Source organism: Moschus berezovskii, chromosome 16 (assembly GCF_049115385.1).
Source record: "Moschus berezovskii isolate FMDL1 chromosome 16, NW_MosBer_1.0, whole genome shotgun sequence".
Classification (NCBI taxonomy): domain Eukaryota; kingdom Metazoa; phylum Chordata; class Mammalia; order Artiodactyla; family Moschidae; genus Moschus; species Moschus berezovskii.
The window spans coordinates 44,500,877-44,515,326 of NC_142475.1; the positions used below are offsets into that span (position 1 = coordinate 44,500,877).

The window sequence follows — 14,450 nt, forward strand, 5'->3', positions numbered from 1 at the left end:
GGGGAAGCCAGGCCACCTAATACCTCATCCCGAATTCTTTGCACCACCTCCTGCCTTCTGTCGTAGCCATGGGAACTCAGCCACTCTGCCTCTTGGTCTCCCACTAGGAAGCATAAAGGGGATTCTACAAACATTTGCTGAATGGATGGTACAACAAAGGGATAATGAGGAGCTATGTGTTCCCGTTTCTACACATTCTGCCTCTCTTTCATTGTGAGTGAGACGCCCAGCAAACACAGCTGAAATAATCAACTCATTTTTGTCCTGTCACACCAGTTTGTCATGTTACCACCAGCCAAAGCAGTAATGACCCAGGTCAACACACCCAGAACACTCCTGTGGAAGAGATTCTCAACAAGGGAAGGTTGCATAAAACACCCTGAAAGGACAAAGGAAAAACCCACAAAGCTAAAAGACCACAAAATTAGTGTATCCCATCTTCGTCTAGCAGGCACTTCCAGTCTCTTTCTCTGCTGATGACCTATTGTTGCTGCTTTTGTTCTTTGGTTGCTAAGTTGTGTCCAACTCTTTTGTGACCCCATGGACTGCATCCCACCAGGCTCCTCTGTCCATGGGATTTCCCAGGTAAGAATACTGGAGTTGGGTTGTCATTTCCTTCTCCAAGGGATCTTCCTGACCCAGGGATTGAACCCGCAGTGGAATCCCCCTGCAGTGGAAGCACAGAGTCATAACCACTGGACCACCAGGGAAGTCCATGTAAATATAATTATAGAGCACAAAGGTCATGAGACCGTTTGGTCAGCTCAGTTAAGACGTCAGACTCATCAAGTCTGAAAAGCTGGAACATGAAAAATCTAAGAAAGAAATTATGAGAGGTCTGGAAAAGCACAAGAGAAAAAGATGGGGAGAGAGAAAATGGGTCCAAGGACTATGCCAAGGATAGCCAGTAGTAACAGAGCATGTTCCTGTTAGAATGTCCATCCAAACTTGAGTCAACAAAAACCCCTCAGATCAAACAGAACTGCCCTTAAGATTCCTTAGATTGCATTGTTATTGTTTATAACAGATTCATTAATCAGGTGATCAAGGCCCTCTTTTGTCAAAACATCCTTGATCACTCAGATTAACAGCAGTCTGGTGCTCCACTACTGGACTGCTGGTCACCCAAGCACTTGTTTAAAACATTTCCTGTTTCATTGTGACAAGACAGTGATCGCTTAGGCAGCATATATGCTAAAATTGGAATGATACAGAGAAGATTAGCATGGCCCCTGTGCAAGGATGACATGCAAATTCGTGAAGCGTTTCATATTTTTTAAAAAAAACAAAAACAATGTAACAAGACAGCCTTCCCAAATCAGACCTCCCTGTTATCTGATCACATTTCTGTTCCAGATTTCAATCCTCATTCAGGAACCCTCAGTGGCAAAAACTTTTATAGTATAGTTAAAGACACCTGCAAAATTTGATGGGGAAAAAATGTGTGGAACATTTAGAGCCTCAGTATGAGTTCTAGGAAACATCTCTTGTCTTTCTGATCTAATTGAAGGGGATGTTAATCTCTGTATTCAACCCCACAAAGTGGTCAGTTGGGTAGGTCGTGCTATTTGATATTGTTCTCCAAAACCTCAAATCAACACATTATGTATCTATGGAAGTAGAAAAGTCTCATGGGTCGCAAGACCTATAAGATGCAATAGAGAATTCTAAAGCAAACAGGTGAGGGATGACAAAATTTCCACAGAATGCTAAGAGAAAAAAACAATATATGGGCTGCTGCTTTATTTATTTATTTTTTTGATGGAGGGCAGCAATCTGTGCTTATGAGAAATCTTAAAACAGTGCTTCTCAACCAATGTCACCACCTCTGGGCACGTTTTGGACATTTGTGGGGGTTATTTTATTGTCTTCATGGTAAGAGGACCCCAAAGCCATCCAGTGGCTGCAGACCAGAGATGGCAGATGTCCTGAAGTGAGCAGGCTGGTGCCATGGAGCAAAGCACTCTGCTATACCCTAGGCGATATCATATACATCCAAGGCTCTTGCCCCACATTCATGTAGGTGAAACCCTATTTACAATCGTCTAAATCCTATGCATGTTTTAGATGCCACATCAACTTCTTCAATGTGTCCTCTCGTGAAGAAGTACCAATGTATTCACATACTGAAATGCATATTACTTTTTTTTTATAAATCACTGTTCTTCCATTTCTCTTACAGTTGAAATTATGTGTCTGTAGGCTCTATAAATCATCTATAAAATATACTGTAGGACAGTAAAGTGAGTGTCGCACATAATCTGTGATAAAATCCATTTTAATTTTCTGTCTCCATCATTTCATCTACATTTATTAATGACATGACGGAATTGGGAAAGTATCTGTAGATGCTAGCATGAGTGGGTGCAAATTTACTATCAAACAGGAGAGTTATGCAGTTGTAAAGCATCTCCTCACAAACTGTTTAACAGCAAAGAGAAAAATAGTACTTTACAGTGGCAAAGCCTGGCAAACACCACCTTAATCAAATGATCAAGGCTTAGAAAAATATATGTAATATTTGTGTGTGTGTGTGTATATATATATAGAGAGAGATATCAAGAAAGAGAAGCAGAGGGGAATAACAGGAGGAGGAAGGGGAAGACAGCAAGAGGAGGAAGCAAAATAAAAATGAAATGAAAGGTAAGAACTGAAGTAACAATTTTTAAATAGTTATGATTCTGTGTGTTATATAAACAATTAATGTTAATTTTCTATTTCATAGGTATAGACTCACAGAAATATCTAAGAAGAGAACAGTGGGAGAAAGCAGTGTGAAAGAAGAAAAAGAACAGTACAAATGTAATAAGGGTCACAGATTTTAAAGACAAATGGGGGTGTGGACATACATTAACATATGTAACTTTATCCTGATTTACAAAACTTTCATAAATTCAGTGTGAGATGTGAATATAAGAGAAGCTGATAGAATTTTATACCAAACAAACAAAAGCAAATCAAACACCTCACTCCAACCCTTTTCAGTCCACTGTACGGACCCTCCCAGCAGTCGCTGACTGCAGCTTTGCATGTGTCCCCAGACAGCAGCAGAGAGTTTTTTTCTGAGAAGCTAAGCAACAGAGTACGTTCTTTATGTGCCCATAATCATATGCTCCCACGTACAAAATGTTAAGTTAATGATTAACCTACCAAAGCACTTTTTTGGAAAGATGGGCAGACTTCAAAGATTTCAAAATATTTCTTGTAACCCCTGATCTGGCCTACATCCTGGGAAGAGGGGTACAGGGTACAAGGAGGGGCATTTCCCTTTGTGGGAGCCCAGGAACCTCTGCACAGCCCAGCTGTCCACCCCCACCCCAGCCAGGATGGTCAGAGCCCAATGCAGTGAGCATGCAGGAAAGGGTTATATCTCCTTTGCAAGCAGTTGTCTTTTTCCTGGCAAACAAGCCAGGTGCCAGAAACTTTACCCAGACGGGGAGGAAAAGACAGGAGAGGAAGCAGAAGGGGAGGGGGAGGGCATGAAGGAAGAAAATAGAATCATCAGGAAAAAAAAAGAAATGAAAGATGAGGTCAAGATGGTTACAGTTTGAAACAACTTCAGAACAGTTACATATTTTTTCAAAGCATTTAAAGCCTCTCAAAGCTCTCAAAAGGTACAAGCCTGCAGGGAGGTGACTTCCCTCAGCCTTGAAATCTTTCACTCAGCTGTACAAAAACAGAAAAGAGATCTCAGACTCAGAAGTTACAGAAGTACATGTGCAAGCACTATTGCTGGTTGGGTTTCATTTCTTTGTCTAAACAGAAACTCTTCTTGCAAGTTACCACCAACCCCAGGGACGCCTTGCCAGTGTACTTCCCAGGGCTTACATCATCCCATGCTTTCATTACACCTGTTTCTTTCTATTTGTCACACATTCCTCTCCCTTTCACCTGAACAACGGAGATACCGTTTCCAAGTTCCTTAATTAAATCTTATTTTATCTTGCAACTATCAGGAAAAAAACAAAGTCATCCAGGGTCATCTCTTCAAGGTTGAGAAGCCTGAGCCACCCACCTGCTCCTGCTCGTCAAAATTAAATCTGCCAAGTGCTGAGTTGCTTGAAAATGTCCTGTTAAGTCATTTAAAGACATAGCTCTTCATATATCTAGAAAGGCATATCTTAATTTGAGACATACGCCTTGCCATGATCACAGAACCTCTCCACCAAATGTTTTCTTTAGAAAATGCAATAAGTTCCCATCTGAAAATATTATTATCCATGTTTCATCTTCATATTTCTTATTTCCTTAAATAAAGCATTCTTGCACCTAATGAACCATGAAATCTTTCTTAACAGAAAAGGATGTTTTTTGAGGAATAACTGGCATAACATTGTCTAGTTTCAGGTACATAATGATTTAATATTTGTATATATTATCATTTTTATAACAGCCATCCTGATTAGTGTGGGGTAGTGTCTTGAGGAGCTTACCACCTGTTTTCTTCCAGGAGTTTTATGGCTTAAGGTTTCACATCCAAGTCTTGAATCCATTTTGAGTCAATGTTTGTGTATGGTGTAAGATAGTGGTCCGGTTTTTCTATTACCATTTACTGAAGAGACTATCCGTTCTCCACAGCATATTCTTGGCTCCTTTGTTTTAAATTAATTGACCACATAGGCATGGGTTTTTTTCTGGGTTCTCTATTCTGTACCATTGATCTATGTGTCTGTGCTTTTGTTTTGTTGCCAATACCATGCTGTTTTGATTACTGTAGCTTTGTAGTATAGCTTGAAATCAAGAAGCATGATACCTCCAGCTTTGTTCTTTCTCATGATTGTTTTGACTATTTGGGAGTCTTAGTAGTTCCATACAACTTTTAGGATTGTTCTATATCTATGAAAAACACAATTGAAAGTCTGATAGAGATTGCATTGAATCTGTAGGTTGCTTTGGGTAGTATGAACAGTTTAACAATAATTATTCTTCCAATCCAAAGCATATATTTCCACTGATGTGTACCTTGAATTTCTTTTATCAGTGTCTTGTAGTTTTCCTACAATGAGATATCACTCACACAGGTCAGAATGGCCATCATCAAAAGGTCTACAGACAATAAATACTGGAGAAGATGTGGAGAAAAGGGAACCCTCTTGCACTGTTGGTGGGAATGTAAATTGATACAGCCACTGTGGAAGACACTATGGAAATTCCTTAAAAAACTAGGAATAAAACCGCCATATGACCCAGAAACCCCCCTCCTAGGCATATTCCCTGAGGAAACCAAAATTGAAAAAGACTCATGAACAATAATGTTCACTGCAGCACTATTTACAATGGCTAGAACATGGGGGCAACCTAGATGTCCACTGACAGATGAATGGATAAAGAAGCTGCGGTACGTATATACAATGGAATATTCAGTTCAGTTCAGGTCAGTCGCTCAGTCGTGTCTGACTCTCCGCGACCCCAATTACTCAGCCATAAAAGTGAATGCATTTGAGTCAGTTAGAATGAGGTGGATGAACCTAGAGCCTATTATAGAGAATGGCGTAAGTCAGAAAGAGAAAGACAAATATCGCATACTAACACAGATATATGGAATCTACAAAGATGGTACTGATGAAATTATATGCAGGGCAGGAATGAGACACAGACATTGAGAACAGACCTATGAACACAGAGTGGAGGGGAGAAAGGAGAGGCTGGGATGTATGGAGAGAGTAACATGGAAACATACTGTAAAGCAAATACCCTTCAATTAAAAATAAATAAACGTTAAAAATATGTTTTCAGAGTACAGATCGTTCGCCTCCTGGATTAAATTTATTCCTGGCTATCTTATTCTTTTGATGTAGTTGTAAACAGAATTGTAAATTAATTTCTTTGATTGCTTATTATTAGCATATAGAAACACAACCGATTTTTTAATTTGGTTTTGTACCCTGAAAATTTACTGAATTTATTAGTTCTAACAATTTTTTGATGGAATCTTGTGGGTTTTCTACATATAATATCACGTCATCTTCAAAGAGTAACAGTGTTACTTCTTCCCTTAAAATTTGGATGCCTTTTATATCTTTTTATTGCCTGATTGCTCTGGTCAGGACTTCTAATAGTATAGTGAGTAAAAATGGTGAAGAGTGGACATCCTTGTCTTGGTCCTTAGAGAGAAAAGTTTCATCTTTTCACCATTAAGTACGATGTTAGCTGTGGACTTGTCATATATGACCTTTATTATGTTGCAATCAGTTCAGTTCAGTCGCTCAGTCGTGTCCGACTCTTTGCGACCCCATGAATTACAGCACATCAGGTTTCCCTGTCCAACTCCCAGAGTTCACTCAAATTCATGTGCATCAAGTCAGTGATGCCATCCAGCCATCTCATCCTCTGCCATCCCCTTCTCCTCCTGCCCTCAATCCCTCCCAGCATCAGACTCTTTTCCAATGAGTCAACTCTTCGCATGAGGTGGCCAAAGTATTGGAGTTTCAGCTTTAGCATCAGTCCTTCCAATGAACACCCAGGACTGATCTCCTTTAGAATGGACTGGTTGGATCTCCTTGCAGTCCAAGGGACTCTCAAGAGTCTTCTCCAACACCACAGTTCAGAAGCATCAATTCTTCGGTGATCAGCTTTCTTCACAGTCCAACTCTCACATCCATACATGACCATGGGAAAAACCATAGCCTTGACTAGACCGACCCTGGTTGGCAAAGGTAATGTCTCTGCTTTTTAATATGCTATCTAGGTTGGTCATAACTTTCCTTCCAAGGAGTAAACATCTTTTAATTTCTTGGTGTCAATCAGCTTCTGCAGTGATTTTGGAGCCCAAAAAAATAAAGTCAGCCACCGTTTCCACTGTTTTTCCATCTATTTCCCATGAAGTGATGGGACCAGATGCCATGATCTTAGTTTTCTGAATGTGGAGCTTTAAGCCAACTTTTTCACTCTCCTCTTTCACTTTCATCAAGAGGCTTTTGAGTTCTTCTTCACTTTCTGCCATAAGGGTGGTGTCATCTGCATATCTGAGGTTATTGATATTTCTCCCAGCAATCTTGATTTCAGCTTGTGCTTCTTCCAGCCCAGCGTTCCTCATGATGTACTCTGCATAGAAGTTAAATAAGCAAGGTGACAATATACAGCCTTGACGTACTCCTTTTCCTATTTGGAACCAGTTTGTGTTCCATGTCCAGTTCTAACTGTTGCTTCCTGACCTGCATACAGGTTTCTCAAGAGGCAGGTCAGGTGGTCTGGTATTCTCTTTCAGAATTTTCCAAAGCTTATTGTGATCCACATAGTCAAAGGCTTTGGCATAGTCAATAAAGCAGAAATATATGTTTTTCCGGAACTCGCTTGCTTTTTCCATGATCCAGCAGATGTTGGTAATTTGATCTCTGGTTCCTGTGCCTTTTCTAAAACCAGCTTGAACATCTGGAAATTCATGGTTCACGTATTGCTGAAGCCTGACTTGGAGAATTTTGAGCATTACTTTACTAGGGTGTGAGATGAGTGCAATTATGCAGTAGTTTGAGCATTCTTTGGCATTGCCTTTCTTTGGGTGGAATGAAAACTGACCTTTTCCAGTCCTGTGGCCACTGCTGAGTTTTCCAAATTTGCTGGCATATTGAGTGCAGCACTTTCACAGCATCATCTTTCAGGATTTGAAATAGCTCAATTGGAATTCCATCACCTCCACTAGCTTTGTTCGTAGTGATGCTCTCTAAGGCCCACTTGACTTCACATTCCAAGATGTCTGGCTCCAGGTGAGTGATCACGCCATGGTGATTATCTTGGTCATGAAGATCTTTTTCGTACAATTCTTCTGTGTATTCTTGCCACCTCTTCTTAATATCTTCTGCTTCTGTTAGGTCCATACCATTTCTGTCCTTTATCGAGCCTATCTTTGCATGAAATGTTCCCTTGATATCTCTAATTTTTTTTGAAGAGATCTCTTGTTTTTCCTATTCTGTTGTTTTCCTCTATTTCTTTGCATTGATCGCTGAGGAAGGCTTTCTTATCTCTCCTTGCTATTCTTTGGAACTCTGCATTCAGTTGCTTATATCTTTCCTTTTCTCCTTTGCTTTTCGCTTCTCTTCTTTTCACAGCTATTTGTAAGGCCTCCTCAGACAGCCATTTTGTTTTGCATTTCTTTTCCATGGGGCTGGTCTTGATCCCTGTCTCCTGTATCATGTCACGAACCTCCGTCCATAGTTCATCAGGCACTCTGTCTATCAGATCTAGTCCCTTAAATCTATTTCTCACTTCCCACTGTATAATCATAAGGGATTTGATTTAGGTCATATTACCTTCCCTCTAACTCATTTGTTGAGTTTTTTTTATCATAATGAATATTAAATTTTGTCAAAACCTTTTTCTGTAGATATTGAGATGATTTTTATGTTTCATTTTGTTAATGTCTTGTGTCACATTAATTGATTTGCAGATGCTGAGCCATCCTTGCATCCCTGGGATAAATCTCACTTAGTGGTGGTGTATGAGCTTGTGAATGTACTGTTGAATTCAGTTTGCTAATACTGTGTTGAGAATTTTTGCAGCTATATTCATCAGGATATTGGTCTGTAATCTTTTCTTATGGCATCTTGTCTGATTTTGTTATCAGGGTTACACTGGCCTCATAAAATGGATTTTGAAGTGTTCTTTCCTCTTTTATATTTTATATATTTTGAATATTTGGGAGAATTTACCAGTGAAACCATCTGGTTCTGGACTTTTGTTTGTTGAGAGGTTTTGACTACTGATTCAGTCTCCTTACTAGTAATCAGTATATTCTGATTTTCACCTTCTTCATGATTCAGTTGTGGTAGGTTGTACATTTTTAGAAATTTACACATTTCTTCCATGTTTTCAAATTTGTTGGTGTATGATTATAATATTCTCTTATGATTGTATTTCTGTAGTATCTGTTATAACATTTCCTTTCATTTCTGATTTTGTGTCCTTTTTCTTGGTGAGTCTAGCTAAAAGTCTGCCAATTTTATCTTTTCAGAGAATCAGTTCTTTGTTTCATTAATCTCGTCTATTGTCTTTTTAGTCTCTGTTTCATTTACTTTTGCTCTGATCTTTGTTATTTCCTTCCCACAGTAAGAGATATTTTAAAGTTAACAGATCACTTGCAACTGCGGTGCCTTATAACAGGTTTCTATCCTTCCTTCCTCAGCAAGCATGTGGGATTACCAGAATTAGCATTTTAATCGTTTCAAGTTCAAGAACTAGGCTGTCAATCTCTCCATCACATCACTGACACAATCATTCATTTTCCTCTTTTCCTGAGAGCTGCTGACTTGTCAGTGTCTTCTCTGGGCATCTCCATCTAATCCACTTGCCTTAAAAACCCACACCCCTGTCTGTCAAATAATCTAGGATATAATATTACCCTACAATCTAAGCCTTGAATAAATGACATTGTAAACTGTGCCCTTACCAGACTGTGATTGCTAAGATTTTTATCACATTCTTTTTCAAAATGACTTCCAAAGAATCATTTTACAAAATAAGTTGAACATTATCTGTGTGTGTGTGTTAAGTTGCTTCACTCATGTCTGACTCTGAAACCCCCATGGATTGTAGCCCGCCAGGCTTCCCTGTCCATGGGATTTTCCAAGCATGCATACTAAAGTAGGTTGCCATGCCCTCCTCCAGGGAATCTTCCCAACCCAGGGATCAAACCCACGTCTCCTGAATTGGCAGGCAGATTCTTTACCACTAATGCCACCTGGGAAGACCTTAACATTATCTACAAAGTTCTTACTGTGTTTCTGGAAACTGTACTGTTCTAATTATTCATTCTGCCAGGTGAACTCAGTTTGGTTACCTTCTGCAAAGGCAGGAGCTTTGTAGGTTTCCTGCTCACTGTGGCCCTTTGTTCTGTAAATACAGTATCTCAGTTCAGTGAGGAAGGGCCCAAGCTCCCACTGTGAGTCCCCTTGATCCAAACCAGATGGATAAGTCAGTTTCTTCAGACATCAGTTTTCGCATGTAAAATTAGGGAGTTCATTACATGATCCCTTAAATTCTTTATGAATCTAACTCCTGCATCTCTGGGGGGGTCATATGACCATGACTCAACAAGGACCCCTTGATAATGGTTAACCCGGCTCTCACTCTTAAAGGCTTTGCATCTTCCAGAGCTTTGTCTCATAATCTACCTCACAGAATTTTAATAACACTCCCATGAGGCAGCACTGGCAGTTCTTTCCTCACTTTGCTAATATAGACCCTGAGCCTCTGAGAGTGACCTGCCCAAGGTGTAACAGCCACAGATAAGCAGGATCTTGATTCAACCCCCAACTCAAAGTTTTAAATTCCCAGCCAGGTGCCCTTTCTACCACATAGAAATGTTCCTCAAAGTTTCTGTAAACCACCGCTAAATCAGTTGTACAGAAGACTCTCATTCTTTACTATATCCTTCCAAGTAAATTAATCTGGATACTATCACATGCAGGTGTCTTCATTCTGAGATTTTTGTCCTGCACAGTTAATATTATTTCCCTTAGGAAATGTGACAGACCAGCACCATTTGTTTCTTGCTTTTAAAAATTTTTTAATTAAATGATAATCACTTTACAATATTATTATGGCTTCTGCCATACATCATCATGAATCAGCCACAGGTATACATATGTCCCCCTACTCTTGAACTTCCTCCCACCTTCCTCCCTCCATCCCACCCCTCTAGGTTGTCACAAAGCACCAGCTTTCAGTTCCCTGTGTCATACATCAAACTCCCACTGGCTATCTATTTTACACATGGTAATGTATGTTTCAGTGTTATTCTCTCAAATCATCCCACCCTTTCCTTATCCCACTGTGTCCAAAAGTCTGTTATGTCTGCATCTCTTTTGCTGCCCTGCAAGTAGGATCATTACTATCTTTTTAGATTTCATACATATGCATTAAGTGAAAGTGAAGTCACTCAGTCGTGTCCGATTCTTTTCGACCCCATGGACTATAGCCGACCAGGCTCCTCAATCCATGGGATTTTCCAGACAAGGATACTGGAGTGGGTTGCCACTTCCTTCTCCAGGAGGTCTTCCTGAACCAGGGATTGAACCCGCATTTCCCACAATGTAGGCAGACGCTTTACCATCTGAGCCACTAGGGAAGTCCAGATATGCATTAATACACGATATTTATCTTTCTCTTTCTGACTTACTTTGCTCTATTTAATAGGCTCTAGGTTCATCCACCTCTTTAGAACTGACTCAAATGTGTTCCTTTTTATGACTGAATAATATTCCATATTATCTGATCTCCAGCAAGAAGATCAAACCAGTCAATCTTAAGGGAGATCAACTCTGAATATTCACTGAAACAACTGATGCTGAAGCTGCAGCTCCAGTATTTTGGTCATCTGATGCAAACAGATGACTCACTGGAAAAGACCCTAATTCTCGGAAAAGATTGAGGACAGGAGGAGAAGGGGACAACAGAGGATGAGATGGTTGGATGGTATCACTGACTGAATGGACAAGATTTTGAGCAAGCTCTGGGAGTTGGTGATGGATAGGGAGGCCTGGCATGCTGCAGTCCATGAGTCGAACTCAACAGAGTGACTGAACAACAACCCTCTCACTGTGTACCTGATGTGGCCTATCTTCTATGTGTACAGAGACAGAGAGCTCTCAGGTGTCTCTTCCTCTTCTTATAAGGACACGAGTCCTAATGGATTAGGGCTTCACCCTTACGACCTCATTTAACCTTAATTATCTCCCTAAAGGTCCTACCTCCCTATACAGATGCATTGAGGGTTAGGGCTTTAAGATATGAATTTGAGGGAATACAATTCGGTACACAGTAAATAATCTTAGGCCAAACCAACATGAGTCAAGACTACCAACTAGCCCAAGAAGTTTGACCTCCATTTAGTTGCTGGTAGAAAGATGTTGGAAATCTCAGAAGTGGTCATGGACATGTTTTCAAAAAAGGCACCATCCTTTTCATTTTTCTGGCCTATAAAATAAGAGCTATTTTCTAAGATCCCTTCCAGACTAGTAGACCATGATTACTGACTGCATTTTACAAGATTAATCTTTTAGAATTTGTTGCTCTCTCTGATATATAGCCTATGAAGCAATTATGTCACTGAACGATAGATCATTTTAAGGGCCATTGTTTTTGTTCTAAAAAGGTTAATGATTACTTAAGTAGAGTAACTTCTACCAAAAGCATCCAAATCCTGCTGGTTCTTAGAGTGCTGTCAAACAAGACATTAAAACAGTAAGATGCACCTGGGAGATTTAGAAAAGACCAGTCCCTCTGGCATGGTTAGCTTGCATCACAAGAGTATTTGTGAACATTTTTCCAAGGCTGTACTCTTATCCACTTTCCAAAAGAAATCCTAGTCTTTTAAAACTCCTTATCAGTAAAGAATCTGCCTGAAATGGAGGAGACTCAGGTTTGATTCCTGGGTCAGGAAGATCCCCTGGAAAAGTAAACAGCAACCCACTCTAGTATTCTTGCCTGAAAAATCCCATGGACAGAGGAGCCTGGCAGGCTACAGTCCCCGGGGTTGCAAGAGTCGGACACGACTTAGCAACTAAACCATCACCATTCAGTAAAACATGAACTGATGAGGAACACCGGATTCCAGGCCAGAGCGGGCAGGTTGCTTCTGAAATGACTCGTTTCTGACTTTCACATCAGATGAGGACACTGAAGCCCAGAGATGTGCCATGAAGGGCCTGGGATCCCACAGGTACTTATTAATACTAGAAAAGCTTGCCTGACACAGACAAGAAGTATGTTTCTAACTGGTCCAAAAGCTGAATTGCTCCAAAACAAAAGCAGCACCAGGTAGTCTTTGGTTGTCCCAGCCAGTGTTTGAAGTCACTGTTTCTGGGACATCGGTGTGCACAGAAAGACCTGGGGAGCTTGTCAGAAAGCAGATTCGGATTGGGCAGCTCTGGGTGGGGTCTCGGAGTCTATTACTGACCAGCCCCTCAGGTATCACTGATCATGCTGGTCCGAAGATGACAGGGGACAGAAAGGTTCTAAGAGCAAACTCTCATTTCTCCAGAATAACCCTGTTTCTGTGACAGATCCAGGTACTCTACAGGCACTGGTACTATTGCCATTTGACAGAGGAGGAAACTAAGCATGAGTTCAGTGAATTGCCTCATGTCACACAGCTGGGAAGGGCTGGAGCCAGGATCACCCAGAGAACCAAACTGGAGCCAGTCCTCTTAACTGTTATCTTACCCTTAGGTTCTTAAAAGCAATCCAAGGAACTTCCCTGGTGGTCCAGTGGCTAAGACTCCATGCCCCTAATGCAGGGGGCCCAAGTTCAATCCCGAGTAGGGGAACTCGATTCCACATGCTGCAACTAAAGATCCTGCATCCTGCATGGAAGCTCGAAGACCCTGCATGCCATAACTAAGACCCCATGAAGCCAAATAAATAAATACTTAGGGCTTCTCTGGTGGCTCAGTGGCTTGAAAAAAAAGAAAAGAAAAAAAATCCGCCTGCCAATGCAGGAGACACATGTTCTATCCCTGATCCGGGAAGATCCCACATACTGTGGAGCAATTAAGCCCTTCCTCCACAATTACTGAGCTCCAGAGTTCAGGAGCTGCAACGACTGAAGCCCTCCGGCTTGAGCTCCATAACAAGAGAAGCCACTACAATGAGAAGCCTGTGCAAGGCAACGAGAGAGTAGCCACCACTCGCCACAACTGGAGAAAAGCCCTCGAGACAGTGAAGACCCAGCACAGCCAAAAGTAAATAAAAATAAAATTATTTTTTAAAATAATGAAAGCAAGAAACATTTTAAAAAATAAATATTTAAAAGCAATCCAAGATCACCTCCATGCTTACACATGTCAGCTTTTAAGGCTGAGTCATTAGGACCATATTTTAAATATGCAGCTATTAAAATATATTTATAAAAAGCAGAAAAGAAAAAGTGGGGCAAGTACTCATGTGATAATGTTAAGTAAAAACATCAGAATACAAACTATATCAGACCAGGACAGGCCCGCTGATTACTCAAGCTGATATAAGCCAAAGCCTTATGGCAATAGCAGGAAAGGCTTTCCCTTCTTTTTTTTCTCCTCCTCCCAGAAACCATCCCAAGGGAGACTTCACTCTAGCTCCAGCTCCCACAACAAACACTTCAGAAAGTGGGGCCTTAAGGGGAAAAAGGCTTGACACAGAACAAGTCTCAGTACATGGGAGAAAGTCAGCCCACAGCTCCCAGCATCCACAATTTTCTCTTATGCATTCATTCAGCACATAGCTACTGAGAACTTGTATCATCAACCACACCAGACTTTAGGACACAAAACAGCCAAAAGCCCCTGTGCTCATGAAGATTGCATTCTAGTAGGAGAAGCTGACAATAAAAAAAAATAGGGCTTCCCAGGCAACTCAGCGGTAAAGAATCCATCTGCCAATGCAAGAGACACAGGTTGGATCCCTCATCCGGGAAGATCCCACATGCTTCGGAGCAAATAAGCCTGTGTACCACAACTACCAAGCTTGTGCTCCAGAGC

The 14,450-nt window shown here is 40.8% G+C and overlaps 1 non-coding gene across 1 annotated transcript; it reads left to right on the plus strand.

The window, feature by feature from the left end:
• The first annotated feature begins 1,170 nt into the window (after positions 1-1,170).
• LOC129560560 (U6 spliceosomal RNA) lies at positions 1,171-1,277 on the plus strand. Its single transcript, XR_008686793.1, has one exon. It is a non-coding gene; the product is annotated as a U6 spliceosomal RNA (small nuclear RNA).
• Positions 1,278-14,450: the final 13,173 nt, after the last annotated feature.